The 13683-nt window shown below is 41.5% G+C and overlaps 1 protein-coding gene across 1 annotated transcript in view; it reads left to right on the plus strand.

Annotated features, from left to right (window-relative positions):
- celf5a (cugbp, Elav-like family member 5a) overlaps positions 1-13683 on the plus strand; it is a gene marked incomplete at both ends in the record, with an annotated part of 342492 nt that overhangs the window by 982 nt on the left and 327827 nt on the right. The gene's annotated exons all lie outside the window — the stretch shown is intronic.

Here is a 13683-nt window from a genome sequence, read left to right on the forward strand (position 1 = left end):
CAGAAGTGGGGCAGAGGCGCTCGGAAAGGATGCATTTTTAAAGATCCATCCCCTCGCCAGTCCCATCTTTTCGCGCGGGGGGGGCGGCATCATTTATTCATCCTTAAGCTTTTCTTTAACATCAAGTGTGTGGATGGAAGGACTGCTTGCGAAACCAGAGACAACGAATTGGAATCAATTCTATAGCAGCCTACCACAATGTCTCAAAATAAGGACGCGAAAACTGTCACAAGATGACGGACACGGACGTCGCCTTGACGCCAGCAGCGATGCTGCGCCGCTAAAATGGAAGGCTCGTGGGAGAGGGATGCAACTATCAGTAGCCTAATATAGACCTATAACACAGGAAAACACAAGTGTTAAGTAGGTATTTCAGAATAATATCCCATGTAGTATCCATCCCAGGTGATATCATTGCTTTACAATTCGAGGTCCCCATATAACAGTCAGCCAATGTAAAGTAAAGATCATCATTGACATTCATCATACCAGGCACCACCAATCATCGAAATCATGGCAAATAGGCATAACAATGCACACTATTAGATCAACATTCAGCTGCTTGTATTATGCAAATACCTTTACCTCCCAATATGATCTATTCTTCTTAGCCATGCAGTGTCTAGCATCATTTGACCGGCATGTGTTTGCAAACCCACATGGGGGGCATAGCCTATAAACGTGGATAGCCTATAAGACCATGACCCCATGGTAATCCATCCTACAGCTACATGTTAAGGCTATGGTAGGACACAACACTCAAAGGCAACCACTCAAAGGCATGCATGGAGATGAAGAATCACCATTAGCATAATTTAACATAGACACATTTGATCACTATAATTGCTTATAGTAACATACTGTAGCATACATAGATGGGAATATATGATTCCTCAAAAACATATTTTCATACATGTATGTGTTAAAAGGCAACAATGTAATTTTATTTTAAGTTATAAGACTTCCCCAGAAGGTGCAAAATGCAAATGACAATGATAGCCTTTAAGGTAATTTAAAATCCATTCCTCCTCTTAAACATATAGGGCTAGGCCTATTCCTAATGTTTATTTTATTTTATTTTTATGTCATGCTCCTGCTGTGGGTGGAAGCGGATGTGCGGTGGCAGCTACAGTATATAAGAGAAGAGTTTTATTGGATTGACATTTACAGAGGAAAAATGACAATCAGTGACAGTCATGTAAATGCCACTTGTGACATGTGATATTATCACAGTATCATGTCTTGGGTGACATAATAGGCTCACTCGCCTCCTAATGTAAAGGTTGTCCACAAGGCATAGGTGTTTCTGTTGTTGATGAGGGATCAAAATATAGATTTTAATTCATCCTTTTGTTAAGCATTAGTATGCAAAGACGTCCCATCACTCCCATGATGGATGCACAGATGTATTAGCTCAAGCACAATATTAATCATAAAAACTAATAACACATTGAGCCTTCAAGGGAGATGTTGGCTAATTAAACCGGAGTAATCTCTGTTAAACTCAAAATACGTATACGATTCATTAATCTGTGAACCTACCATACTTAGATCTTTGCTAACTTTACCTAGTAATCTATTTGATATTGCAAAATATATACCTCTATGATACCTTATGGGTAACAAGAGAATTATGTTATGTAGATTGAACACTCACTGACATATTACATTAGACTATATTACACTGTGTATTACAAATATATTTCATGAAGTATTTAATCGGTTTACCATATTCTGGTCAAATCCAATGCCACTGAATCTAGAGGGTTTTTTATTATTGAAAAACATTCCTCAGTAGTGAGTGGCCTATTCATTTGAAATGACTGTGCGTGCGTGTCTGTCTGCATGCGTCAGTGCCTTATGTGTTGTAAAATATTATTGCTCTGCATTGCATAATCATTGCAGTATAGTTACCGTCCGACTGCTCGTTGTTGGAACACTGAAATCAGAGCCTGAACATTACACTGAAATCCTCAGTGTCATTTAACAACGAGAGTGTAGAAATCAAATGTAACCAAATGGACCTGTAAGGTTCTATTTGGCCACATTTGTACACTCTCTGAGCTGCAAATGAATAAATGAACAGTGACGATTATACTGCATAGCACTAGGAGGCATTCTTTTAGAGAGAGACTGGGACTTAGATGGATGTTTGAATGTTTATTCTGTAACCGAAATGTTTCAATGTGATATAAATGGCTGACTCAGTTAGAACAGGAAATATGATATATAACATTATTTAGTAGTATATTGATTTGTAAGCATGTATTGTGTGTTCACATTAGTTACGTCCCTATAGTATAATAATAATATTGATGATTATATTATATTATAAATTATAATACCACGTCACTTCGAATAATCTAAGAGATCAGGTTATCGTTTCATCCCAGGTTGTTATTATGTTATGCTTCACATGTGAAACTCAATTTAGTCTTATTTGTACATTTCAAACTAGTTTAGAAAATCTTGTTCAGTTTAATGAGTTATCTTAGAATATAATGATCCCCAGATCAAACAATGACAGTCAAAAAGTTTTTGATTCTTTTGTTTGGTTATTTTACTGTCAATTCCCATATTAAGCTAAATGGATTATAAGCATGGCTCTACTGGATTTATAATTTGGAAGATGCACAGTCAACAGTCCACACACACACACACACGCACGCGCACGCACGCACGCACGCACGCACGCACGCACGCACGCACGCACGCACGCACGCACGCACGCACGCACGCACGCACGCACGCACGCACGCACGCACGCACGCACACACACACACACACACACACACACACACACACACACACACACACACACACACACACACACACACACACACACACACACACACACACACACACACACACACACACACACACACACACACACACACTGTAAGCCTTATGGGTAATTAGACCAAGTACTGTTGTTCTGTCATTTGATTTTTGATTTTCATTTCACAGTCTTTCAGTTGTTATGTTTGTGTTTGTTTATTCTTTACTCTTTTCTTATACAACTTATTTCCCCCTCCCCCCGGGTAATCCATGAGGGAAAACATGGAATTAGTTTGTAAAGCGTGATAATAATGCGTGGCCATAATAACTTGACTCAAGAGGATTAGCAAATGTGCATTGTCTGAAGCAGCAGTCTCCTGGGTGATCAGCTGGTTGCCTCCCTAAACAGTGGCTGCCTCCGCCAATTAAAAATGCAGTCTAGTCTTCCTCTTCAAATGATTAATTCTGCCCACGCTGTCGATGGCCTGCCAATTATTGTCGCCCAATTGGTATTAATAGGTGGAGGATTTCCTGATGTTGAATTTATCACTGGCTGTGAAAACTTCTCCCTTTGCTTCTAATTAGCTTTCACTGACAGCACATGTGCAGAATTCACAGTGCGCGTACACACATGCATGTACGTGTACGCATGCATGAGCAAAAGCATGTGCATGTGCTTGCACGTACATACACATGACCGAGGCTTCGTTCCGTAAATGGTATTTTCTTCATTGCACAAAAGGCTGTTTGAAGGTTATTTTTATTCTGGGTTTCTGGAATTACTGGTTAGCTGACAGTTTCGCTTCAAGAAAATTGGACGTAAACATGAAAAGCAGGCAGCTGCCGTTTCGTTTCTCTGTGCAGTTCAGTGGCTAAAGATGGCTGGAGAAATGGTTTGTTTGTTTGCTCCTAAATATAACTGCATGGATTTCATAGTGACAGATTGGGGGAAAAAATAAATACAATTTCAAGAAAATGTCACAAAGCCACAGGAAAATACTGAGTGTTAATTTAATTCTGAGAGGGAATCAAGTCGAACCTTATGGGTGCATTTACACGCCTTGAGTTAGAGAAGGAGAGAGAGGCGAGATCAGCGAAGGTGTGTGTAGCAAGAATGATTCAGCACTGTGGACAGACAGACAGGGCAATACAAACCCCACGCTGCTTCCATCTGCTGGCTGAGGCAGCCAGTATCAATATTAAGCTAGTGTCGGGGGATCATTGTGTTAATGCATTTATAAATGGACCAGAGATATTGCCATAGACCTCAGCCAAGCAGAAGCACATTAAATCATGGAATAATCTAATGAAATATTTATTCAAGTTTTTATTTTTTTTAAATATTTCCCTTCGAGCTGGTCTGACGGATAGGGTATAACTGTCTGTGGGTCGTCCTTGCAATGAAATGAGGAAAGAGTGGAAAGACGGAGTGACAGAGTGAATAGTGAGACGGGAAGTCTACATGCGGTGCACGTCACACCAAACCAGATAGTATTAATATGGGACCATGAGTGTCCCTATAGGATTATGCCTGAATAGCCGTCGTGTTGACTAAACTAATCTGGGAATCTTTTGTTTGCCACATTCTCTAGTTTCCCCTCTTTCATACTTGCCTCTTTCATACACATCATAGATATGCGAGTGGGAGAGTGTGTCTCCGTGGCGAATGGGCTCATACGGAACGCATCTGAGACCACGAGAGTTGTAGGACAGCATCCCCCCTGAGGAAACAGATGGGAGCAAATTCACTTACAGACCATAAACAGAATCGTATATAGGAGAGTGTGGATAGCGCATGTGCACACACACACACACACACACAGACGGACACACGCACGCACGCGCACGCACACGCGCACGCGCGGCAGGCATGCATGCGTGCATGCATGCATGCATGCATGCACACAAACAAACACAGCTCTACGTTGATTCTCACAACCATAGACTGACAGCAGTTTATTGAAGGATCCTTTTATTTAGCTTGGATGTTTCAGCAGGTGGTGCACAGTCTGGCTTGACTGGCTATCAATGAAATTATGCAATCTTATGAAACCACAAGAATAGACACGAAGCTCAGCTTTCTTTTCTCTCTTGGCATCAAATCGTTCTTGTAAACTCACTATAACATTAATTGTCTGTCTCCATGTAGTCTTGTCAAATGATTTGGAAGAATTGAGAATAATGTTGTCTTCTGTCTGGGTTTTGTGGTTGAAGGCCACCAGGCCAGACTAATGCAATATCAGCGTTTGCTTCACAGCCCTTAAATGTCTGTAAATATTGTAATAAGCAACCGTGCTTTCCTCATAAAAGATGCAGCAGCTCAACTGGTTCTGACAGGCGCTATGGGCCTTGACTTCAGGATGAGGAGTGTTCTCTCTCTCGCCTCCTCTCTTTGCTGAGGAAAGTGGCCATCCATGCTGTCGACGCAGTCTTCCTCCACTGGGGGCTAGTGTCCACACACCAAACGCTCACCTGGCTTTCACCGTCTATACTTTTCGCCCCTTTTTCATGCCTGAGAGAGAGAGCCTTTCAGATGGATTGATTTTCTGCACCAATGTAACATTCATTACCGCGTGTTACAGTACAGTGTGTTCTTGGTATGTTGGAAAGCTCTTATTCCATGACCTTTGCAGAATATACTTGAACTCCAAGGTTGCCTAAAGGAGGAACAGAGATGCGACGTGTGTGTGTGTGTGTGTGTGTGTGTGTGTGTGTGTGTGTGTGTGTGTGTGTGTGTGTGTGTGTGTGTGTGTGTGTGTGTGTGTGTGTGTGTGTGTGTGTGTGAGAGAGAGACAGAGAGAGAGAGAGAGAGAAAGAGAAAGGAGGTCTGCAAGAAAATGCAGTGTACTGTAGATTAGCTTCATGGTTGAGATGTTTTCTTTGACTGTCAAACTTACAGCTCTATACTGTATACTGAATTAATGTGCCCTGCATAGTGCATTCAACTCAACAGGCCTGCCAACCTGCACGTATTTTGCGTAGAAACCACGCAATTCTAGGTCTCAGTACGCACGTACGAAATGCACAACGAAAACTATGCAATTTTCGCAGTTCCAGAGTGACTGCCGCGATTTTTATGGATCCCACCCCCAGTTCTAGGAATGTACTGTTGTGATTGGCTGGCTGGCCGGCTGGAAAAGCCAATTGAAGCGACGTTTGCTGCACATGGCGTCCTGACAGCCAATCAGCGTTGATGTTGTTCGGCAGAGCCGCGGAACAATGTTTGTGCTGAAACATATAACAACATGTTGAGGAGTAGGAACAAATTTTGCTCCTTATAAATGATATATACAGTAGTAGCAGGAATTATGTTAAATATATTGAACCGAGCCGTCTTGTCTGAACGAGCGGGTCTATTTGGCTCCACTGCCAAAGTTAAATTACGTATGTGTCATATCTACAGCCAATCCTGCAAACTTTATATGAAATATCGGACAGATCCCTCTTGAGCACATGACTATAGAGATACTGTGTAACGATTTGCGAGATCTTTGGACAGAATCTGGAGGAGTAATATCAAAACATGTGTTTTACAAAAGTCTGCCTCCTGGTGGCACTATAAAATGCAGATGTTAAAAATGCAGGTCAAAGGTTTGTCCTTGGCCTCTAGGGAGTATGCATGCAACGTTTCTTGCAGAATGGTGCAGTTATAGGTAAAATGTGAAAATCTACCTCATGGTGGCGCTATAATAGGCCGTTCTGGAAAATTTGGGGCAGTGGTTCGTTGGCATCCAGGGAGTGTGTGTGCAAAGTTTGGAGATTAGCTGTTAACGGACGGAGGGTCGGACACACAGACACATGGACGGAGGGCAAAACAACTCCCCATGCCTTCGGCCTGGTGGAGACAATAACCAATAAATAGCGTGTAGATTCTCTCAAACAATGAAAGTGTTTGGGGGCCGCGAAAGCTCGCTCAAATAGACTCTGCGAGCGAATACAGAGGAGGGGTGGAGGGGTGGACGGCGTAGAGATCCAAAATATTCCACTTTATCTCTGAATCATGAGTCGACATGTACAGTCAGTGAATTAATTATCTATCGTCTCTGTGAGGTTGAAATGAAGTATGGTCTCAATGAGTAGTTGTATGAATGATTATACAGACTAGGCTACTATGCACAATGAATATTAATTAATTATAATGGAAAGATTGAATACTTTTATTTGTCCATTTTATATGTAATTGAAAATGTGATTATTACATGGAAATGGAAATCATGCACATAAATGTTGTTTCGTTTAGGCAACATGATTTATGTTCATTCAAAAAGTCACTGGAGATAGACAAACTGCGCTTTGACATTTACACTTACCGTATTTGATAGACTATATGTTAACTGAGCAAGTAGGCATGGCAAAGTTATTTATATAGCACCTTTCACACACATTCAGTACAAAAGTACAGCTCATTTAACGCCCAGGCAAGACCTAGTTGATAGACATCATTGTGAGTAAGCAATGTTTAATAAATGTTTTTAAATTTGACTTAAAAACAACTATAGTTGGAAATGTCTTAACGGTGATTACTCTGGAATATTGTTCCAGGTTTGTGGTGCATAGTACTGAAATGCTGCTTCACCATGCTTTGTTCCAACTATGGGGTGAACAATTAGTAGGCCAGCCCCAGATGACCTAAGGGTGTGTGTGGGTGTGTGTGTATGTATATATATAGACCTTTTCCTCTGGGGCACAACCTCCATTTTTGTGTAGAAACAGGAACTCGGTTTAGCTCCTCCCCCTTTCTTTATTCCTACCAATCTGAGAACCCATCGTCAAAAAATGAAGGAAAAACAGGGCCCTCTTTGAGTCAACAGTCTGTCTCGAGAGACTAATTCCTACTAATAACATGTTTAGGGCAGTGGTGCTGACAGATTCTGCTGTTAGTGGAATATGTCTTGAGAGATTAGATGTACTGTATAATGCATGCCTATGGCTGTGGGTGCCTGTCAAAGGTTTAGCTGGTTTAATGCCATTTTGACTGGTTATTTTTTAATTTCCAATTCATCATGGAGCTCAAGGGAATCCATACTGTATTGCAAAAATGGCAGGATAAAAAAAAGATATCGCTTATAGGCTACTCTCTTATTTTTAATGCACTTTGCCTAATTGTACATATGGGTATTATTTAATGTTGCTGAATTTACTATTTTACTTTAGTATGTGGGGCATGTCATGGACCAAAAAATAATTGTACATAAGTTGATTACCATTTTTTGTGGCACACTCTACAAACTCCCTTGATGTTAGTATAACTTTCTCAAGAGCAAAGTAAGTAGCTTTGAATTGATTTGTTAGTTGGCTTTATTTTGTGCCTATCATTACTGCACTGCCAGATTGAAAAAATATATATACAGTATATATTTAAAAATGCTTCCCCCATCTTCAAAATAGAAATAATTTAGGTCACTGGAGAACAGCTACTGGCTTAGTGACAGAATGTTGGTTTGAAATATTCTTTGTGAGTTGCAGGTCACATTTCTTCTGGAAAGGTAGTCTGCAGAGACATACCACCTTCTCATTCTTGCACAAAGGTCACAGCTATTCCCTTGGTCTAAATAGAGGGATAGAAGCCTATCTATTTTGTATGGTGGGCTTAGCAGAGTGCCATTGCCTACAAAGCAGAATGTACCATTTTAAAGAGGGAGAAGGAGAAAAGAGGAGAGGAGATATAAAGGCAGGGAAGGGAGAGATACAGAGAGGGGGAGAAGAGGGGGGGCTCTGAGTTTCTATGAGCACTGCCCTGTGCTCTTTAATGTTGTGTTTGAGCCTGGCTGGGCACAGATTCATTTTAGAAGGAAAATGAAATAACGAGAGGAGGAGATTTTAATGTAATGTTTTTTTGATAATCCCTCTCCATTTTGAAATGGTTCAGGGGAACTCATGCGATAAAGCCTTGTACAAGCCCGGAAAATAATAAGTTATTTGTCTTGCCTTGTAGTGCTGTAGCCTTTGAGGACTTGCCATGTATTGACCCCGGAAAATAAATAAAGAAATCACAGCTTAGTCAAGCCATCACATCTCTCAGAATACCAAATGGCTGAGTCCTTGATGCAGGTGTGTGAGCTGTATGTACATGCAGTGCAGATCAGTGCACGTGAGAGAGAGAGAGCCCTCAAGAACAAATGAGTGTGCGAGCGAGTTTGCCGCTGTCACTTAGAACAATGTGACAGAGAGGAATTGGAGTGCACTTGGCACACGTACACAGCGGGTCCACAAGGCACACGTACGCAGCGGGTCCACAAGGCACACGTACGCAGCAGGTCCACAAGGCAAATGACAGACAGACACATGGGCTGGGAACAAATGAATGGATGGATGGATGGATGGACGGAGAGACGGACGGATAAGCGGAGGGGAAAAGATTAAGTGTTTGTCAGAGATGCAGAAACAAATGGTTTCTTTTATCCCAAGGCACTCTGGGAGAGCAGAGTGGCGGCTGCAGAGCTCAGGACATTGCAGGAATCCACTGACAGGTTGAGAGCAGTTTGGGCACCAGCAGGCGGGAGGAGTGGAGAGGAAAACAAAGGGATTGAAAGTGGAAGGGTGGCGTGGTAGTGGAGAGCAAGTTTGGCAGATGTATAACATAATCACCCCCAAGCTGAAGCTGCTGATACAAGAAAATCCCTCTAGTAATACTCTCACTTCAGGACAAATACAACTAATACAACTGCTAAAACCAATACCACAGTAATGCTGCTGCTGGCTGTCAACACTAGTCAACTATTATTATTATTATTATTACAAATGTAATCTGGTGTTAAAGCAGCTATTACTATTTGTTGTAACTACAACATATTTGACATTATAATTTAGGCTATATATTATCTAATGACAATAATAATCAACAACACAATCATCAAAATACCGCCCATGTTTTTGAAAGATATTTGTAGGGTGCTTTTCTGCCTTTAATGACAGGAAACGGAGACAGGGAATGACACGCAGCAAAGGTCGTCAGGATCGGGACTCAAACCCAGGCTGTATTAGAGCCTATATATTATATGTGGTATGCACGTGGACCGCTAGGCCAGCGGGCGCTCCAATAATGTATGAATATTTAACATTCTTTGGTCAGATGAAGAGACATAGTAGGATGGAAAATGTCTATGAATACTCAGGTCCGTAAGGGATGTGTAGAGATGTACACTGCTCAGCACGGTTATAAATAGCACTTCTGTGGTATTTCCGAAAATAGGTTAAGCTGCCATCGCTGTGCTGCTGCCATGACATCACTGATTGCCTGCCAGCCTTCCCCCAAAGACTGATCCCATGCTGTGCAGAAGAGAAGGGAGAGAATGAGGGAGGGGGCATGATTGGCGGAGCAGGATGAGCATCTGTAGGCGAATGTAGAGTCCTCTCTCCGCCTGACCTCCTGCTTTCTTCCCCTTTCAACTCCGTCCCTTCATCCACTCAGCCACCCATCTTGTCCACTAGAGGAGTGGCACTTATAGTAGCACTGACAACTGCACTTAAAGGCTCCATACTCTATGATGAGAGGCGCCAAAACTGGCCCGATGCTTTTATGCTGAAGATGCATCACGCTGCATATTTTGGGACACAAAATAATTGCATGTGGATTGGAGATGGATGAAAGAAGGTGTATGTGTATCTTACTTGACGATTAAATGTGATGAATGACATTTTTAGTTTATGAACTTGACAGTGAAATCCAACATGGCACCATTCCCTTCTATTAGCTCATTGATACATCTGGCTTAATAAAAAATGACTCTTAATTAGTGGCTGATGGTTTCTGATCTGTAGTGGCTGCTTTGTCCAGCTTTCTCTCTTTACTTCTGCTTCACTGTTTACCTTTACTTGCATCTTTTTTCCCAATCTCTTTCTCAGTTCATCTCCCCTTCTCCCATCTTTGTCTTTCTTCCTCTTGCTCTCACCCACTCTCTGCCTAGGCTTCAACAGAATACCAAATTGTGAGAGTTGTTGCTAGGAAATATACAACAATGCAACTAACAATCAGTGGCACATGCTTGTTAATCAGACTACCTGTGTTAATTAGTATGAGTATCCCCTTCAAGACCAGTTGTGAAAGGCTAGATTCAGAATGTCTGGCTCTGTTGTGTTCATGGAACTAAAGACAGACTCTATCAGCAGCCATTAGACATATATTTGGAAGAATGTGTGAGAAACAAGCATGTGCGAGAAAGCAATTAGGGTTTCATCTCAACGTGGCCCAAGAATAAGGAGCAACGTGACAGTGTGCGTGATGGGGGGAGATGACATTATTTTCTTCTCTATGTGCTTAATACTCATCATGCCTCTGTTAATCACCTCACCCTGGCAGGCTCTGAGGCTTTTGAAGTCCTATCTTGAAAGGCATCTTTCAATTTGTAAAATCAAAGTGGCTGAAAAAACGATCTATCTCTTAGTAGCCTTGCCAGTCAGTTTACAGCTGCCAATCTTCTACAAAATGTGGCTTTGCCACAATCAATTGATCTGCCTCAAAGGGTTGAAACGCCTTCACCTTTTGAAAGTGGACAAGATAGCTGCAAATATCTTATGAAATCTGACAATTTGGAACAGATCAAATTAAAACCATGCATCAATTGGAAAATTATCACTTTGCAACTGCTGCACCACAGTGTCCAGTCAGTGGACATATGCCAAGTATAAAAACGAGCTGATGCTTTACCTTTTGTCATGTCATGTTTGTTTATATAGGAGGTTGATATTGTACACGAAGAGGAATACAGGCAGTTTTCTGACCTTGACTGGGGTGCTTTTAGAAAACTTGCTATTGATTTCTATGTAAATCCCCTGGCCAGCACACCCTTGTTGAAGGATGGGGAGGGGGGGGGGGGGGGGGGGGGGGGGGGTTTGGAAAGAAACGAGTCTTGGCAGGTACACTCCTGTCGCCCTCCCAGAAGTAGCATAGCAGGAGGGAGCAAGTGAGAACCTACACATTATTTACAGCGCTGTGAAACCCCATCCATTAACAGTGTCAATTAGCTTGCTCATCTGGGATGCGGGCCACTACATTTATTTATAGAGCTGGCTCTGGGTTTAATGACAGAGCAGGGATGGAGCACCCAGACAGTCTGCATAAGTCAGGTGTGGGCGCCAAAACCTGTGAACATAAAGTACAGTATACTTTGAATAGATTAATTCTATAGTTGGTATTATATAAATTGGATTCAAACAGAGAATTAAAGTATTTTATATATAGTTTACTTATTGGTTAGTTTAGATATTCACAGTGCAAGACTGCAAGTGTAGAAACCTTCTTCTAATCTACATCATAAGAAGTTCTTATTGACGTCATTTTGTAGTTATAACCTACCCTATGTGAACTACCTCGGACAGGAAGCATTAGGGCTGTGAATCTTTGGGTGTCCCACGATTCGATAAAGGTTTTATCAACTGAATGATGTGAAAAGGTAAATCCAAGACAACAACATGTACACGACGTTTTAACTTCTGACTGAGTCTGACACTTTTCTCACTCAGTTACCAGAACAATACATTCAAGTAAAAACTGCTGTAAAATGAATACAATTGGTAGGCTTAGGCTAGCTGGTAGTAAGAATGCACACATTCAAAGTATGCAGAAACCCATAATGTATTGCACAGGTTGAACTCAATCACTTGTGTTAGACTAGAGACACACGCGTATATATATTCTACGTCCGAGCATAGACATGGTAACGCCCCGCCTGCCTCTGATTGGCCTACCGACACTGCCCGTCTTGCCCCAATGGTCCCACCAGACTGTCCTCCGTGGACAGTCTGGCGCGAGGTTACTCCGTGGTGGGAAATAATACAGTAACTTGTAACTTTTATTTTTGTAGAAGAGGCAAACTAATATTGTTTATGCCGTTTGCTTTGATTGAATGATTGATTGAAATGAATGAATAATGAATAAACAATATATTAGTTTGCCTCTTCTACAAAACATAAAAGTTACTGTTGCGCGTGCCAAGCTGTCATTCTCTTGTATTATATCGTACTTGTATTATTTATTTATTTCCCACCATGGAGCAGACTATGCAGCATAATCCACCTAGTTGGAAAGTCTAGTGTGTCGGTAGGCCAATCAGAGGCAGGTTACCATGTCTATGCTCGGACGTAGAATAGATATACGCGAGACACACTTGCACTAGCGAGTTGCCTTGATGCCTGTTGCCTGTCAATGAGGGTCAGCTGGCTCCTCGTTGACAGATACACCTCAGCTGTGCTGAACTGAAGTGACTACAGTAACTTGAAAATGACTGAAGACATGATGCTTACTGTGATTAGGGTAAGCTTACATTTCATATCACAAACACCATGTAGTGAAAACTCCTGTAACTGTAACCAGAAAAAGAAAAAAATCTGATTTTTTTTCTTTTTTAAACAAATCGATTTTTGGAAATTATTAATTGATTATTAATCCTTCATAAAGGGAATCGTTATTTTTTGACACCCCTAGGAAACATGTAGCTGCTTGATATGTCTGGGTTTTAGTTTAAGCAGATCGATGCCCAACATTTCTGTTATGAACAAACCTGCTGCTTCAAAACATCTACAGGCGCATAAGTCTGACTTTGAATATAGCCTCCCATCCACCTAGCCTAAAAGATGATGAGAGAGATGTACACATTTCCAAAGGAAGCTGAGGGTGTGGCATCGGTGCCTTACCTAAACAGAAGAACGCTTTGCAGCCGAGGCCTGAGCAATCCATATAATCATTGCAATATAATGAAAGTGTGAGAAATGTATCGACTGACAGACATTATTATTATACAGATGCTTGCAGAAAAGAACCAGAGGCTGTTTCGTTTACCCTGAAGAGATGTGCCATTGTTCCATGAAGACCTGGAGCTGGAGTTCAGATCCTTTATTAGAGCTTTTACAGCAGTGATGACAACTTCAAGTTATAGTAGTAAAGTAGTACTTTTTGGAGTAGAATAC

Source organism: Electrona antarctica, assembly GCF_951216825.1.
Source record: "Electrona antarctica genome assembly, chromosome: 7".
Lineage (NCBI taxonomy): Eukaryota > Metazoa > Chordata > Actinopteri > Myctophiformes > Myctophidae > Electrona > Electrona antarctica.